The following is a 17,737-nucleotide window of genomic DNA, read 5'->3' as shown; positions in this document are numbered from 1 at the left end:
TTCAATATTCTACATGTTTTCTTTTAGAAGGATCAACGGAAGCAATTATCTGCAGTCTAGTTCTTCAAAAGGCTGAGCACAAAGTTATATTGCAGCAGCTTTGGGGGACCTCTAGATGAATTTGAAGAGAACCCCATGGAAGCTACTTCAATGATAAGTATCTTGCTGTGAGCTAATCCGTCACCAGGCCTACTGAGACGATGAAATAAATTCAGGCCTTTGCAGTGCACGCCCACCCATGATTTTTTTTGCTTATTCTTGGACAAGTTGAGTTTTCTTCGGACAGTCGTTGGTGATAGGAGTTCAATTTACATAGAGCAGAATAATTGATTTCATCCTTTATGTGCGGATGGTAGGATTGTGCAACATTGAAGCATTCAACATATCCAATACGCAAAAGATTGGGTTTGACATTTGGTGGGGGTGCACCAAGCCCTTGCAGTAGTGCAACGCAAGGGCGACGCGTGAGAACCCCAGCAGCAAGCTGCTGTGATGGGAACTCCCCCATGAAAAAAATTAATTTAATATCGTGTGAGCCGATGGCTCACATATCAGATATTAAACTGATAAGAACAGATACTACACTTGATCTTAGCCAAAAGGCCGAGAAAGGTATGCTTGTTCTCGGTTTATGCTCCTGCTTTTATATTCTCTTGTTTCCATACCTCTGCTCTAGATTTGGCTATGTGGGACTAATCTTAAGCTCACTGCCTATCGATATTAGAGCTCCTTGCACAAAATTACTCTGGGTTTTCTTAGCTGGTGAGACCAGCAATAATGTATTTATTTGCTTTTGATTTGCTAATTGTGTTTTCAAATCCTAAGAAAGTGTGAAATAATCTCTGGGTCCAATTCTTATCTGCCATCTTGTCTCACTATTATCAATTCGCAGGAGGGAGAGTTCAAATTTTGTTCCTTCTCTTTAATGGATGGTTTGGTTGGTTCTTTATCATTGAGAAGGATTAAAGTTGATGCGGATCATCGCTGCACATGTGTTTTAACTTTTGAAGGATCAACGGAAGAAGCATTTTCTGCAGTCTACTTGAAGCTCCTTAAAAGCTGAGAACAAAGCAGTATTGCAGCAGCTTTTGGGCCACTATATGAAAGGTTAAAAGAGATGACTTCGAGGATAATCCTGTATTGTATAATAGGAATCCAACTTGTTCAAGTTGGTTTAGTGGACACAAAAGTTCAGTTCTAAGATTTGGTTGGGGTGTGCCAGGCCTTTGCAGTAGTGCAACGCAAAGTCTTATATTCACTGCCTTAGCCCTTAAACAAGTTGAGTTTACTTGGGATATATATGTATGGACTGATGAGAGGATATGGTACAATGGTGGCCTCGCTTGGCGGCTGTGTGCAAATTGCAGAATGTCCAGAGAATATGAAATTGACGGGATCAAGGAGGGTTTTGCATTACTGGACTAAAACTGATACCGCACATGCTTTAGTTAACCAAGGTAAGTTTCCCGATTTCTGAGAGATCTTAATTTAAAGAATACAATCCAAAATGTTACAATCTATAACCCATACTCAACATCCCAAACTGCTTATGGATTCCCTCACCAACTCGATGTACCATGTTTATACAATGTACATTAATTAACGAGGATCCAGTTCAGAAACGGATGCCTCATTGTCTTTCCATGTCTCCTTTTCCACTGCTTGGCCGGGCACGAAATTTGCAGGTTGTGTAGGTAATGGGAAAATCCTACGTGATTGGAATATGGGGTGATCTTGCAGGCACCTGATGACCTTCCACCAAGTATGGATTAAACTTGTTAAGCACCCTCAAAATGGTGAAAAAAGTTTCATGTTGGAAGCTCGTTTTGTGGGGTCTTTGCCACTCTTCCCGACATCTTCGTTCCACATCCGGTTCGCCTTCACCACATCTTATGTGGTGCCACATTTGAGTGATCAAAGCTACATATTCACTAACGGCTGCTGAAATTGCGTGAAAACGATGAGACAACCCATCGCCATCATGTCTATTGGGGTTACCTGTTTCTTCACTAAATTTTTGTAATATCTTATCATAAAAAGTTCTTTTTTCTTGATAAATACCATTGATTTCATCCTGTGTATATAAAACATAACTTCTGCAAAGTGACTCATCTTCATCCATCATATACTTGACACCACGAATTCTTGGGTTCTTTGTTGTGTTTCTTGTTGTGATTGTTGTTGTGTTCGTTGTGGTGTTTGTTTTGGTATTTGTTGTGGTGTTTGTTGTGGTGTTTGTTGTTGTGATTGCTGTTGTGAACGCTGTTATGATCGTTGTTGTGAGGATGCCATATTTGTTAAAAATGAATTTTATAGAGATGATATTTTTTCTGGTAGATCGAGTTGATATGAATACTTTTTTTGGAGATGAACAAAGAAAAATTGAGATGGTATGAAATTGTGTAATTTTGAGGTAGTGATGAAGAAGGTGTGAGTTTTAAGTCTGGAGATGAATTGAATTTACAGGGAAACAAAAATGAGTAACATCCGTTGGATGGAAGGAGTCGTTGGCGCTTTTAATAAAAACTCGGCGTGTTAACAAAAAATGCTGGAGTTTGAACTACAAGCGGGCGGTGGAAAGACAAGCGCCAGCGTTTTTTGATGAAGCGCCGATGTTTGAGCGAAGCCATCCCGGCCTTCCATCAAGCGTGTGTTACATCTTCCAACTCAATGAACAAATGTACAAATTTGTTGATTTGAGCATCCATTTTTCATGTTTGTTGAGTCCATAGTGGGAGAAAAATGAACAAACTTTGTTAATATAATGGAATGAGTTTGTTCATTCCATAGGAACTGCTCTAGCCTTCGCGTATAACCACAGAGTACATTCGATTTGTTAATATAATGGAATGAGTTTAGTAGACTCACGTTTTCCCACCCTCAAATTACAGCTGGTCATGTAATGCACCGGAAGACGACACCATGGTGGCTTGGTCCTTGTGGTGATGCAGCGTTTGAAAATTCTTGTTTCAGCTAAATGAACAATTGCTTATGCTATTCTACTCACAAGTTGGGGATGTAGTTCAGATGGTGGAGCGCTCGCTTAGCATGCGAGAGGTATCGGGATCGATGCCCCACTTCTCCATCCTTTATTTTCTATTTTTTTTTATGTCCAGCTGATAATCTAATGCACCAGATGACACTGGATTTTGTCAGAGCATACACAATGTGTGCCCTTGTCCATTGTCATGTATTTCTATTTGTATTTATCCAGCGACAAGCATCACCATGGTATTCTTCAGCTCAGCAGGATTGGCTTCTGATGAACTTTCAATAATTTTAGTTTTAAAGATTTGGCAAGGGGCAGCGTGGACGCTTTCCCCCGTCAGGAACAAATTATGACGTAGATTCTCCCTCTTGGGGAGATCTTAGGCGAGCACCCCTCCTTAGTGTGCAATGGAGGTCGCTAACCTAGCCATGGACCTTCATGATCATCCATAGACCCCGTCCAGGTAATTACGTTTTTCCATTCTCCTTCTCTTCTTTGAAGATGAGAGATAATTGGGTCATGGGGGAAGCTGAAGTAGATTCATCAAGGAATGGTGGCTCGTTTCCCTGAGAGCAAGGAACTAAAGGACTAGGATACGAGCTAGTGGAGGTAATCTTCCTCTTCTTCTTGGGATTATCTTTCTTGTTGTCATTCTTCGAAGTAACGACCTTTCCCTTAGACTTCGCACAGCTAGTAGGTTTCGCACGAGTAGAAGCCTCCTCCTCGCTCTTAGAAGAGTTTTCATCATTAGAGCCGTCATTATCAAGCCTGTCCACCTTCGCACACAGATAAAGATAATAAATAGAGGAAACAATATTGTTAAAGAAAAATTAAAAATATTTCTTACTTCATTAGTGATCGAATATAGAGCTTCCAGTGTGCTTTGTTTCTTCTTAGAATTATAGTCCTTTTTCAGCTTGGCAATCTGAAAATGAAGAAATTAGTGAAACACAAATAAGGAAAGTAAAATGAAGAAAGATTGATAAAGGAGCAAAGGATGGAAAGACATACCACTTTCACCTCCTCACTCCCACTAAACTCCCAAGGATAGCATAGCCAAAAACCTTCGGGAAGGGGATTTATCGACCTGTTTTCACCATAGCCGGTAATATATGGACCTTCAAGAATAACAGGATAAACATCCCAGCGATTGTCGTTAGAGTTCAGTGCAGTGCGATTAGTCTTATCGTTGAAATCAACGTCTCGCATGATTCTTTAATTCTCTGCGAGGCCATCTTTCCTTTTCAGACGAACAACCCAGCGAGACGACTCAGCCTTCATAATCACCACTTCATAGTTAGCAAAGAAGCTCTCAACAGTATAATCAGGAGGAATTATTTCTTAGCCAGCATATGCCTCATTCCTGTATTCCTTAGGATAAAGGGATCCTAATCCAGCCGCACGGTGAGAGAACTCCACCATAATCCTTATAGCATCCCCACTCTACTGATAAATCATACGCCTAAATTTATTATGGGATAAGATTTTGTAAATAAGAGGAATTCGCGGATCCAAGAGAGGGATAGGGAGACCAGCAAGAAGCTGCCCTACGGAGATAATAATTTTTTTAATCATTCCATTGATCAATCTTGAACCATTTAGGGTTAAGCGTCAAAGTAGGCCCTGATGAAGAAGGAGCAGATAATGTGAAACCTCTATTTCTGAGTTCGACCAGTAACCTATCAAACTGTTCTACCGTTCTCCAACCTGCCTTGTGCCCCATTGTTGATTCTTCTAGGATGAGATTATAAATATCAAGATAGCCGAGATGATCAAAGGGGCGAAATAATACAATAGATGGGAAACAGAAGCAGCATTTGGAACGAAGAAAGATCAAGAATCAAGATCGAACAAAAAGCAGTAGCGGTAAGAAGGGAAAATCCGCAGAGATTGAAGAGGAAAGAGAAGAGTAAAAAGAAAGGGATGAAAACGAAAGAAGGGTATATAAAGGATTCTCTTTCCCTCTTTTCGAAATCCTACGCATTAATGGGTGAGAAGATATGAAGAGACATTTGAAAGGATTAACTGCGACGTGTCAAGAGATAAACCGACGAAAGCGGCACGTGGAAAAATCAAGTCCGAAGTCCCGGATTATTGTCAGTTAAGGAATATGAAAAGTTGATAAGGTGGCAAATCGCATTAAAGGTGCGAAGAGAGTTATTGGAGCGGTTTCTCTCATCGCTCTCTCCATAGTAAAGATCGCTAAGAAAAGAGGCAAAATGTAGGGGTTAAATATCGCACTCATAGGTATCATGCGAAGGGATACTATTGTAAGGGGACGAACGTACTCGCACGTAACATATCCCAGATGACGGAGTCAATGGCGTCACAAAATCACGAGTAAAGTGTGGAAGCTGTGCGAGGTTGAAGAGTTCGTAGGAGAAGACCCAATGTAAACATGCGAGAATATCGCACGTCAGATCCGAAAATCGAGGCTTTATTACCTGTCCTCCATTATGTAAATTCCGATATATAGGTCCAACCAACCCTGTGTTGGGAGAGAGATCTTTTTGAGAGTCAAGATAGAACTTTAGGAGAGAGAAAGTTGTTTTCTCCCCAAGTTAAGGGTTTTACTTTACTTCTTTGTATTGATTTCTAAACTTAATAAGATTTCTTCTAAGTGTTCTCCACGATGATTTCCTAGTTTATTGGATAAGTTATCTAAGGGTGTAGTAGTGAGATTTTCGACTACTACAGAAACTCTCCAAAAAATTAGCAGATGCCGATTTTAACTGCAAGCACACTATATTCTTTCGTTAAAGGCGAAAGCATAGTTCAGACAGCTAATTTGCTAGGTTGAAGTGCTTGTATAAAACCATTTTGTTCAGAAACTTTATGGGGACTAGTCCAAGTTTCTTCCTGGACATCCAACCGAAGGAGGAATAATGTGCTTTAAAGCTTCTAAAATGTAGTCATTTTGCTTCTGAGGTGATAGATGAATGAAATGTTACCTTCTTAATGATTCAACACTTGAATTATAAAGCCTAAAGAAAGACTTGAGATAAATATCACATGATCAAATTGAATTTGATCCTTTGTATCTCCCTCCAAGTAAGCAAATTGAGTTTGATGCCATCACTGATTCCTCCTTGTTTGTCTCCGCAACAGCAGAAACCAACGGCAAAAAGGGGAGCTGCATTTTTATCTTACATTGCAGCTACTGGACCATAAACCCCGCAGCAGCTGAATTGCTGAAACCGATGGAAAAATTTAGTTTTAAAGATTTGGCAGGGGGAAGCGCGGACGCTTTCCCCCCTCAGGAACAAATTATGACGTAGACTCTCCCTCTTGGGGAGATCTTAGACGAGCACCCCTCCTTAGTGTGCAATGGAGGTCGCTAACCTAGGCCATGGACCTTCATGATCATCCATAGACCCCGTCCAGGTAAGTACGTTTTTCCATTCTCCTTCTCTTCTCTTTATAGTCCATCGTTTCCTGTCTCTGTTGTGACATTGATCCGGAGCTTCATGTAAACTAATTTAATTTAATTTAATTTATTGCAGGGCATGGGATGACAGTTTACACAGAAGAAGAATTGGCTTCGTATCGTAAGTGGTGACATTTAGCTATCCTTAAGTGCAAGGAACTAAAGGACTAGGATACGAGCTAGTAGAGGTAATCTTCCTCTTCTTCTTGGGATTATCTTTCTTGTTGTCATTCTTCGAAGCAACGACCTTTCCCTTAGACTTCGCACAGCTAGTAGGTTTCGCACGAGTAGAAGCCTCCTCCTCGCTCTTAGAAGAGTTTTCATCATTAGAGCCGTTATTATCAAGCCCGTCCACCTTTGCACACAGATAAAGATAATAAATAGAGGAAAAAATATTGTTAAAGAAAAATTAAAAATATTTCTTACTTCATTAGTGATCGAATATAGAGCTTCCAGTGTGCTTTGTTTCTTCTTAGAATTATAGTCCTTTTTCAGCTTGGCAATCTGAAAATGAAGAAATTAGTGAAACACAAATAAGGAAAGTAAAATGAAGAAAGATTGATAAAGGAGCAAAGGATGGAAATACATACCACTTTCACCTCCTCACTCCCACGAAACTCCCAAGGATAGCATAGCCAAAAACCTTCGGGAAGGGGATTTATCGACCTGTTTTCACCATAGCCGGTAATATATGGACCTTCAAGAATAACAGGATAAACATCCCAGCGATTGTCGTTAGAGTTCCGTGCAGTGCGATTAGTCTTATCGTTGAAATCAACGTCTCGCATGATTCTTTAATTCTCTGCGAGGCCATCTTTCCTTTTCAGACGAACAACCCAGCGAGACGACTCAGCCTTCATAATCACCACTTCATAGTTAGCAAAGAAGCTCTCAACAGTATAATCAGGAGGAATTATTTCTTAGCCAGCATATGCCTCATTCCTGTATTCCTTAGGATAAAGGGATCCTAATCCAGCCGCACGGTGAGAGAACTCCACCATAATCCTTATAGCATCCCCACTCTACTGATAAATCATACGCCTAAATTTATTATGGGATAAGATTTTGTAAATAAGAGGAATTCGCGGATCCAATAGAGGGATAGGGAGACCAGCAAGAAGCTTCCCTACGGAGATAATAATTTTTTTGATCATTCCATTGATCAATCTTGAACCATTTAGGGTTAAGCGTCAAAGTAGGCCCTGATGAAGAAGGAGCAGATAATGTGAAACCTCTATTTCTGAGTTCGACCAGTAACCTATCAAACTGTTCTACCGTTCTCCAACCTGCCTTGTGCCCCATTGTTGATTCTTCTAGGATGAGATTATAAATATCAAGATAGCCGAGATGATCAAAGGGGCGAAATAATACAATAGATGGGAAACAGAAGCAGCATTTGGAACGAAGAAAGATCAAGAATCAAGATCGAACAAAAAGCAGTAGCGTTAAGAAGGGAAAATCCGCAGAGATTGAAGAGGAAAGAGAAGAGTAAAAATAAAGGGATGAAAACGAAAGAAGGGTATATAAAGGATTCTCTTTCCCTCTTTTCGAAATCCTACGCATTAATGGGTGAGAAGATATGAAGAGACATTTGAAAGGATTAACTGCGACGTGTCAAGAGATAAACCGACGAAAGCGGCACGTGGAAAAATCAAGTCCGAAGTCCCAGATTATTGTTAGTTAAGGAATTTGAAATGTTGATAAGGTGCGGAAAATCGCATTAAAGGTGCGAAGAGAGTTATTGGAGCGGTTTCTCTCATCGCTCTCTCCATAGTAAAGATCGCTAAGAAAAGAGGCAAAATGTAGGGGTTAAATATCGCACTCATAGGTATTATGCGAAAGGATACTATTGTAAGGGGACGAACGTACTCGCACGTAACATATCCCAGATGACGGAGTCAATGGCGTCACAAAGTCACGAGTAAAGTGTGGAAGCTGTGCGAGGTTGAAGAGTTCGTAGGAGAAGACCCAATGTAAACATGCGAGAATATCGCACGTCAGATCCGAAAATAGAGGCTTTATTAGCTGTCCTCCATTATGTAAATTCCTATATATAGGACCAACCAACCCTGTGTTGGGAGAGAGATCTTTTTGAGAGTCAAGATAGAACTTTAGGAGAGAGAAAGTTGTTTTCTCCCCAAGTTAAGGGTTTTACTTTACTTCTTTGTATTGATTTCTAAACTTAATAAGATTTCTTCTAAGTGTTCTCCACGATGATTTCCTAGTTTATTGGATAAGTTATCTAAGGGTGTAGTAGTGAGATTTTCGACTACTACAGAAACTCTCCAAAAAATTAGCAGACGCCGATTTTAAATGCAAGCACACTATATTCTTTCGTTAAAGGCGAAAGCATAGTTCAGATAGCTAATTTGCTAGGTTGAAGTGCTTGTATAAAACCATTTTGTTCAGAAACTTTATGGGGACTAGTCCAAGTTTCTTCCTGGACATCCAACCGAAGGAGGAATAATGTGCTTTAAAGCTTCTAAAATGTAGTCATTTTGCTTCTGAGGTGATAGATGAATGAAATGTTACCTTCTTAATGATTCAACACTTGAATTATAAAGCCTAAAGAAAGACTTGAGATAAATATCACATGATCAAATTGAATTTGATCCTTTGTATCTCCCTCCAAGTAAGCAAATTGAGTTTGATGCCATCACTGATTCCTCCTTGTTTGTCTCCGCAACAGCAGAAACCAACGGCAAAAAGGGGAGCTGCATTTTTATCTTACATTGCAGCTACTGGACCATAAACCCCGCAACAGCTGAATTGCTGAAACCGATGGAAAAATTTAGTTTTAAAGATTTGGCAGGGGGCAGCGCGGACGCTTTCCCCCCTCAGGAACAAATTATGACGTAGACTCTCCCTCTTGGGGAGATCTTAGACGAGCACCCCTCCTTAGTGTGCAATGGAGGTCGCTAACCTAGGCCATGGACCTTCATGATCATCCATAGACCCCGTCCAGGTAAGTACGTTTTTCCATTCTCCTTCTCTTCTCTTTATAGTCCATCGTTTCCTGTCTCTGTTGTGACATTGATCCGGAGCTTCATGTAAACTAATTTAATTTAATTTAATTTATTGCAGGGCATGGGATGACAGTTTACACAGAAGAAGAATTGGCTTCGTATCGTAAGTGGTGACATTTAGCTATCCTTAAGTGCAAGGAACTAAAGGACTAGGATACGAGCTAGTAGAGGTAATCTTCCTCTTCTTCTTGGGATTATCTTTCTTGTTGTCATTCTTCGAAGCAACGACCTTTCCCTTAGACTTCGCACAGCTAGTAGGTTTCGCACGAGTAGAAGCCTCCTCCTCGCTCTTAGAAGAGTTTTCATCATTAGAGCCGTTATTATCAAGCCCGTCCACCTTTGCACACAGATAAAGATAATAAATAGAGGAAAAAATATTGTTAAAGAAAAATTAAAAATATTTCTTACTTCATTAGTGATCGAATATAGAGCTTCCAGTGTGCTTTGTTTCTTCTTAGAATTATAGTCCTTTTTCAGCTTGGCAATCTGAAAATGAAGAAATTAGTGAAACACAAATAAGGAAAGTAAAATGAAGAAAGATTGATAAAGGAGCAAAGGATGGAAATACATACCACTTTCACCTCCTCACTCCCACGAAACTCCCAAGGATAGCATAGCCAAAAACCTTCGGGAAGGGGATTTATCGACCTGTTTTCACCATAGCCGGTAATATATGGACCTTCAAGAATAACAGGATAAACATCCCAGCGATTGTCGTTAGAGTTCCGTGCAGTGCGATTAGTCTTATCGTTGAAATCAACGTCTCGCATGATTCTTTAATTCTCTGCGAGGCCATCTTTCCTTTTCAGACGAACAACCCAGCGAGACGACTCAGCCTTCATAATCACCACTTCATAGTTAGCAAAGAAGCTCTCAACAGTATAATCAGGAGGAATTATTTCTTAGCCAGCATATGCCTCATTCCTGTATTCCTTAGGATAAAGGGATCCTAATCCAGCCGCACGGTGAGAGAACTCCACCATAATCCTTATAGCATCCCCACTCTACTGATAAATCATACGCCTAAATTTATTATGGGATAAGATTTTGTAAATAAGAGGAATTCGCGGATCCAATAGAGGGATAGGGAGACCAGCAAGAAGCTGCCCTACGGAGATAATAATTTTTTTGATCATTCCATTGATCAATCTTGAACCATTTAGGGTTAAGCGTCAAAGTAGGCCCTGATGAAGAAGGAGCAGATAATGTGAAACCTCTATTTCTGAGTTCGACCAGTAACCTATCAAACTGTTCTACCGTTCTCCAACCTGCCTTGTGCCCCATTGTTGATTCTTCTAGGATGAGATTATAAATATCAAGATAGCCGAGATGATCAAAGGGGCGAAATAATACAATAGATGGGAAACAGAAGCAGCATTTGGAACGAAGAAAGATCAAGAATCAAGATCGAACAAAAAGCAGTAGCGTTAAGAAGGGAAAATCCGCAGAGATTGAAGAGGAAAGAGAAGAGTAAAAATAAAGGGATGAAAACGAAAGAAGGGTATATAAAGGATTCTCTTTCCCTCTTTTCGAAATCCTACGCATTAATGGGTGAGAAGATATGAAGAGACATTTGAAAGGATTAACTGCGACGTGTCAAGAGATAAACCGACGAAAGCGGCACGTGGAAAAATCAAGTCCGAAGTCCCGGATTATTGTCAGTTAAGGAATATGAAAAGTTGATAAGGTGGCAAATCGCATTAAAGGTGCGAAGAGAGTTATTGGAGCGGTTTCTCTCATCGCTCTCTCCATAGTAAAGATCGCTAAGAAAAGAGGCAAAATGTAGGGGTTAAATATCGCACTCATAGGTATCATGCGAAGGGATACTATTGTAAGGGGACGAACGTACTCGCACGTAACATATCCCAGATGACGGAGTCAATGGCGTCACAAAATCACGAGTAAAGTGTGGAAGCTGTGCGAGGTTGAAGAGTTCGTAGGAGAAGACCCAATGTAAACATGAGAGAATATCACACGTCAGATCCGAAAATAGAGGCTTTATTAGCTGTCCTCCATTATGTAAATTCCGATATATAGGACCAACCAACCCTGTGTTGGGAGAGAGATCTTTTTGAGAGTCAAGATAGAACTTTAGGAGAGAGAAAGTTGTTTTCTCCCCAAGTTAAGGGTTTTACTTTACTTCTTTGTATTGATTTCTAAACTTAATAAGATTTCTTCTAAGTGTTCTCCACGATGATTTCCTAGTTTATTGGATAAGTTATCTAAGGGTGTAGTAGTGAGATTTTCGACTACTACAGAAACTCTCCAAAAAATTAGCAGACGCCGATTTTAAATGCAAGCACACTATATTCTTTCGTTAAAGGCGAAAGCATAGTTCAGATAGCTAATTTGCTAGGTTGAAGTGCTTGTATAAAACCATTTTGTTCAGAAACTTTATGGGGACTAGTCCAAGTTTCTTCCTGGACATCCAACCGAAGGAGGAATAATGTGCTTTAAAGCTTCTAAAATGTAGTCATTTTGCTTCTGAGGTGATAGATGAATGAAATGTTACCTTCTTAATGATTCAACACTTGAATTATAAAGCCTAAAGAAAGACTTGAGATAAATATCACATGATCAAATTGAATTTGATCCTTTGTATCTCCCTCCAAGTAAGCAAATTGAGTTTGATGCCATCACTGATTCCTCCTTGTTTGTCTCCGCAACAGCAGAAACCAACGGCAAAAAGGGGAGCTGCATTTTTATCTTACATTGCAGCTACTGGACCATAAACCCCGCAACAGCTGAATTGCTGAAACCGATGGAAAAATTTAGTTTTAAAGATTTGGCAGGGGGCAGCGCGGACGCTTTCCCCCCTCAGGAACAAATTATGACGTAGACTCTCCCTCTTGGGGAGATCTTAGACGAGCACCCCTCCTTAGTGTGCAATGGAGGTCGCTAACCTAGGCCATGGACCTTCATGATCATCCATAGACCCCGTCCAGGTAAGTACGTTTTTCCATTCTCCTTCTCTTCTCTTTATAGTCCATCGTTTCCTGTCTCTGTTGTGACATTGATCCGGAGCTCCATGTAAACTAATTTAATTTATTGCAGGGCATGGGATGACAGTTTACACAGAAGAAAAATTGGCTTCGTATCGTAAGTGGTGACATTTAGCTATCCTTAAGTGCCGACGTTTTAGTATTTTATTGGCTTGATGGTAGGATCAACCACTTTTCTATTGACTTCTTAATTCGATGAGTTTTAATGTCTGTTGTCAAAATTGAGTCTGTAATGCTTACATTTTAGGCTTAGCTAAGTTGGCCGTGTCAAAGTTAGTAGTCATTAACTGGTTAGATGACATTCTCCTCTGCTTTACACTTCTGATTCTTGTGCTCTCTACCAACACCTCTATCAAATACTAGTTTCCATCCTTGAGTGTCTTCCCATCGTGGGTGTACACCACTGGCAACGGCATGGTTCCACATTTCCGGTTTCTGCATTTTGCTTTGGTTTGGGTATACACAATTCACAAAAACAATAACAAATCATTAATTGGTGAACAACCAATGATGGGATTTAGCTGTTATTAGACCAATCCATCACACGAAGCATTCTAAAATTTTGTATCCTCTCCTATGTCATCGAGTTTATCTAGAATGTATTTCGACTACTCAAGCCGTCTCAAATTGTATGAGCTTACTACATAAAAGTTCAAAACCTGGCTTTTTCTTTTGAGTTAAGTGTCAAAGTTCAACAGAGAATGAGTTGGAGACGCGCCAAAACCAAACAATTCAAGTTACACCGAGCCAATTTAGATTCATTGATTGTAAATACCGTAACATCCTGAAGACGAAAAAGTTACAAACCATATGATGATACGTGTCCAATGAAACTGCAAGTATATTACAGTTGTCAGTTCAGGTTTCTTTCCTCTAGGTTTGCCAACTGAAGGAGGAATAATGGGATTCAAAACTTCCGGATTACAGTCATTCTCTTTCTAAGGAGAATGCAAAGGAAAGGTTACCTTCCTGATTTTGTTAGGAGGCTCTAGAGATAACAAAGATTACGCCCAACACCTAACGCATATGGAAGCTGGTGAGCTTTCTGTCGATGATTATGCAGTATCACCTTAAGAAAATGATGTTTTTGTGCAACTACCACCTTCCTGACTCGATTCCCATATCCAGAAAGAAAAATTTACCTGAAACGTTTGGTGAAGATAAAGCCAAGACGCAAGATTCACTGCAGTGGCCTGTGGGTGCAATATAAATCTGTCAGTGAAACTGCACATGAAGTTCCAGATGGAGCAGTTGGATCTTATATCGCAGCCGCTGTACCACCAGCTCAACCATAGCTAACTGATGCATTCCATAGACAAGGGACAAGTTTAGTTGAAAGAATCGGGCAGGGGCTGCGAGAATGTGTACCCCCCTTGGGAACAAATAATGATGTAGAGTCTTCCCCACTGGGTAGATCTAAGACGGGCACCCTCAGTGTGCAACGAAGATCACTAACCTAGGAACTTTTATGGCTTTTGTTTGTCCAGCCAGCACCAGTCATCTAGTGGTAGAAAGTACCCTGACGGGTTCTGGTGGATTCTTTTTATCATTTTGCAATGTGGTCCAACTCTGGTAAATTTCGTGAGAAGGAGAAGAGGGGACCAACTGTTACTGCATGAAGTAATTCCATTTTGAATATTTTGATGGATATGGTTCCTTACTTTATTTTTTGTTTTATAAAGAAGCAGGATTATAATTGATGTTGTGGTTTAAAGGATCAAAAGAAGCAATCATCTGTAGTCTACTGAAGCTCCTTAAAAGCTGTATTTCAGCAGCTCCAGGACCAATAGGGTAAAGCTAAAAATCCAATCACGTCTTCAGCTTTCAGGGTTGGTTTAAGCATACGTAAAAGATTAGCTTTGAGATGTGGTAGCCGCACGCCAGGCCTTTGCAGTAGTCCAATGCAAAGGCGTCGCGCATGAGAACCCCAGCAGCAAGCTACTGTGATGGGAACCCCCCATCGATTGTACAACGTTGATTGTACAATTACAGTTGGAGGTGATAAAGTGTCACTGACAAGCATAGAATGATGCAGGATACCAAAAGAGTTCAAATTTTTAGTTACCATCTATTTCCAGGTTGGTTTATTAGCTTTGGTTTTGGTTTAGCATATGCAAAGCTTTGGTTTTGGTTTAGCATATGCAAAAGATTAGCTTTGATATTTGGTGGGGGTGCGCCAGGCCTTTGCAGTAGTGCAAAGCAAAGGCAGTATCAGATATTAAACTGATAAGAACAGATACTACACTTGATCTTAGCCAAAAGGCCGAGAAAGGTATGCTTGATCAGAAATGATGCTTTCTTTTGCAAGGGATTGTTTCTTGTAATTCGATAGCAACGAGGATAGAAAACTAGCCAATTTGAGCAGAAATGATGCTTTCTTTTGCTGATTTTTAAGACTTCATTAACATAAGGTTTTGATATGGAGTCATAGACTAAAGATAGATGCTAAAATCTTTGGAGAATCTGATTGGAATCTGTTTGAAATCTTCATAGACTAACGCAAAACTGGGATGTTTATGTCTTTTGAGAGACTGAATCACAAAAGTTCAGTTCTAAGATTTGGTTGGGGTGTGCCAGGCCTTTGCAGTAGTGCAACGCAAAGTCTTATATTCACTGCCTTATCCCTTAAACAAGTTGAGTTTACTTGGGATATATATGTATGGACTGATGAGAGGATATGGTACAATGGTGGCCTCGCTTGGCGGCTGTGTGCAAATTGCAGAATGTCCAGAGAATATGAAATTGACGGGATCAAGGAGGGTTTTGCATTACTGGACTAAAACTGATACCGCACATGCTTTAGTTAACCAAGGTAAGTTTCCCGATTTCTGAGAGATCTTAATTTAAAGAATACAATCCAAAATGTTACAATCTATAACCCATACTCAACATCCCAAACTGCTTATGGATTCCCTCACCAACTCGATGTACCATGTTTATACAATGTACATTAATTAACGAGGATCCAGTTCAGAAACGGATGCCTCATTGTCTTTCCATGTCTCCTTTTCCACTGCTTGGCCGGGCACGAAATTTGTAGGTTTTGTAGGTAATGGGAAAATCCTACGTGATTAGACTATGTGGTGATCTTGCAGGCACCTGATGACCTTCCAGCAAGTATGGATTAAACTTGTTAAGCACCCTCAAAATGGTGAAAAAAGTTTCATGTTGGAAGCTCGTTTTGTGGGGTCTTTGCCACTCTTCCCGACATCTTCGTTCCACATCCGGTTCGCCTTCACCACATCTTATGTGGTGCCACATTTGAGTGATCAAAGCTACATATTCACTAACGGCTGCTGAAATTGCGTGAAAACGATGAGACAACCCATCACCATCATGTCTATTGGGGTTACCTGTTTCTTCACTAAATTTTTGTAATATCTTATCATAAAAAGTTCTTTTTTCTTGATAAATACCATTGATTTCATCCTGTGTATATAAAACATAACTTCTGAAAAGTGACTCATCTTCATCCATCATATACTTGACACCACGAATTCTTGGGTTCTTTGTTGTGTTTCTTGTTGTGATTGTTGTTGTGTTCGTTGTGGTATTTGTTTTGGTATTTGTTGTGGTGTTTGTTGTGGTGTTTGTTGTTGTGATTGCTGTTGTGAACGCTGTTGTGATCGTTGTTGTGAGGATGCCATATTTGTTAAAAATGAATTTTCTAGAGATGATATTTTTTCTGGTAGATCGAGTTGATATGAATACTTTTTTTTGGAGATGAACAAAGAAAAATTGAGATGGTATGAAATTGTGTAATTTTGAGGTAGTGATGAAGAAGGTGTGAGTTTTAAGTCTGGAGATGAATTGAATTTACAGGGAAACAAAAATGAGTAACATCCGTTGGATGGAAGGAGTCGTTGGCGCTTTTAATAAAAACTCGGCGTGTTAACAAAAAATGCTGGAGTTTGAACTACAAGCGGGCGGTGGAAAGACAAGCGCCAGCGTTTTTTGATGAAGCGCCGATGTTTGAGCGAAGCCATCCCGGCCTTCCATCAAGCGTGTGTTACATCTTCCAACTCAATGAACAAATGTACAAATTTGTTGATTTGAGCATCCATTTTTCATGTTTGTTGAGTCCATAGTGGGAGAAAAATGAACAAACTTTGTTAATATAATGGAATGAGTTTGTTCATTCCATAGGAACTGCTCTAGCCTTCGCGTATAACCACAGAGTACATTCGATTTGTTAATATAATGGAATGAGTTTAGTAGACTCACGTTTTCCCACCCTCAAATTACAGCTGTTCATGTAATGCACCGGAAGACGACACCATGGTGGCTTGGTCCTTGTGGTGATGCAGCGTTTGAAAATTCTTGTTTAAGCTAAAGGAACAATTGCTTATGCTATCCTACTCACAAGTTGGGGATGTAGTTCAGATGGTAGAGCGCTCGCTTAGCATGCGAGAGGTATCGGGATCGATGCCCCACTTCTCCATCCTTTATTTTCTATTTTTTTCTATGTCCAGCTGATAATCTAATGCACCAGATGACACTGGATTTTGTCAGAGCATACACAATGTGTGCCCTTGTCCATTGTCATGTATTTCTATTTGTATTTATCCAGCGACAAGCATCACCATGGTATTCTTCAGCTCAGCAGGATTAGCTTCTGATGAACTTTCAATAATTTTAGTTTTAAAGATTTGGCAAGGGGCAGCGTGGACGCTTTCCCCCGTCAGGAACAAATTATGACGTAGATTCTCCCTCTTGGGGAGATCTTAGGCGAGCACCCCTCCTTAGTGTGCAATGGAGGTCGCTAACCTAGGCCATGGACCTTCATGATCATCCATAGACCCCGTCCAGGTAATTCCGTTTTTCCATTCTCCTTCTCTTTTCTTTATAGTCCATCGTTTCCTGTCTCTGTTGTGACATTGATCCGGAGCTCCATGTAAACTAATTTAATTTATTGCAGGGCATGGGATGACAGTTTACACAGAAGAAGAATTGGCTTCGTATCGTAAGTGGTGACATTTAGCTATCCTTAAGTGCCGACGTTTTAGTATTTTATTGGCTTGATGGTAGGATCAACCACTTTTCTATTGACTTCTTAATTCGATGAGTTTTAATGTCTGTTGTCAAAATTGAGTCTGTAATGCTTACATTTTAGGCTTAGCTAAGTTGGCCGTGTCAAAGTTAGTAGTCATTAACTGGTTAGATGACATTCTCCTCTGCTTTACACTTCTGATTCTTGTGCTCTCTACCAACACCTCTATCAAATACTAGTTTCCATCCTTGAGTGTCTTCCCATCGTGGGTGTACACCACTGGCAACGGCATGGTTCCACATT

The 17,737-nt window shown here is 40.2% G+C and overlaps 6 non-coding genes and 1 pseudogene across 6 annotated transcripts; all 7 read right to left on the bottom strand.

Moving 5' to 3' along the window:
* Positions 1–418: 418 nt before the first annotated feature.
* Positions 419–616, bottom strand: LOC113332203. Its single transcript, XR_003351392.1, has one exon. It is a non-coding gene; the product is annotated as a U2 spliceosomal RNA (small nuclear RNA).
* A 2,681-nt stretch (positions 617–3,297) lies between these two features.
* Positions 3,298–3,460, bottom strand: LOC113332195. The gene has a single exon (XR_003351384.1). It is a non-coding gene; the product is annotated as a U1 spliceosomal RNA (small nuclear RNA).
* Positions 3,461–6,217: 2,757 nt separating this feature from the next.
* LOC113332176 lies at positions 6,218–6,381 on the bottom strand. The gene has a single exon (XR_003351366.1). It is a non-coding gene; the product is annotated as a U1 spliceosomal RNA (small nuclear RNA).
* Positions 6,382–9,225: 2,844 nt separating this feature from the next.
* LOC113332200 lies at positions 9,226–9,389 on the bottom strand. Its single transcript, XR_003351389.1, has one exon. It is a non-coding gene; the product is annotated as a U1 spliceosomal RNA (small nuclear RNA).
* Positions 9,390–12,231: 2,842 nt separating this feature from the next.
* On the bottom strand, positions 12,232–12,395 carry LOC113332188. The gene has a single exon (XR_003351378.1). It is a non-coding gene; the product is annotated as a U1 spliceosomal RNA (small nuclear RNA).
* Positions 12,396–14,610: 2,215 nt separating this feature from the next.
* On the bottom strand, positions 14,611–14,720 carry LOC113332209 (annotated as a pseudogene).
* Positions 14,721–17,097: 2,377 nt separating this feature from the next.
* On the bottom strand, positions 17,098–17,261 carry LOC113332185. The gene has a single exon (XR_003351374.1). It is a non-coding gene; the product is annotated as a U1 spliceosomal RNA (small nuclear RNA).
* Positions 17,262–17,737: the final 476 nt, after the last annotated feature.

Source organism: Papaver somniferum, unplaced genomic scaffold, assembly GCF_003573695.1.
Source record: "Papaver somniferum cultivar HN1 unplaced genomic scaffold, ASM357369v1 unplaced-scaffold_130, whole genome shotgun sequence".
NCBI lineage: Eukaryota > Viridiplantae > Streptophyta > Magnoliopsida > Ranunculales > Papaveraceae > Papaver > Papaver somniferum.
Note: the sequence above shows the minus strand (reverse complement) of the source record. Positions and strands in the feature narration are given on the sequence as shown.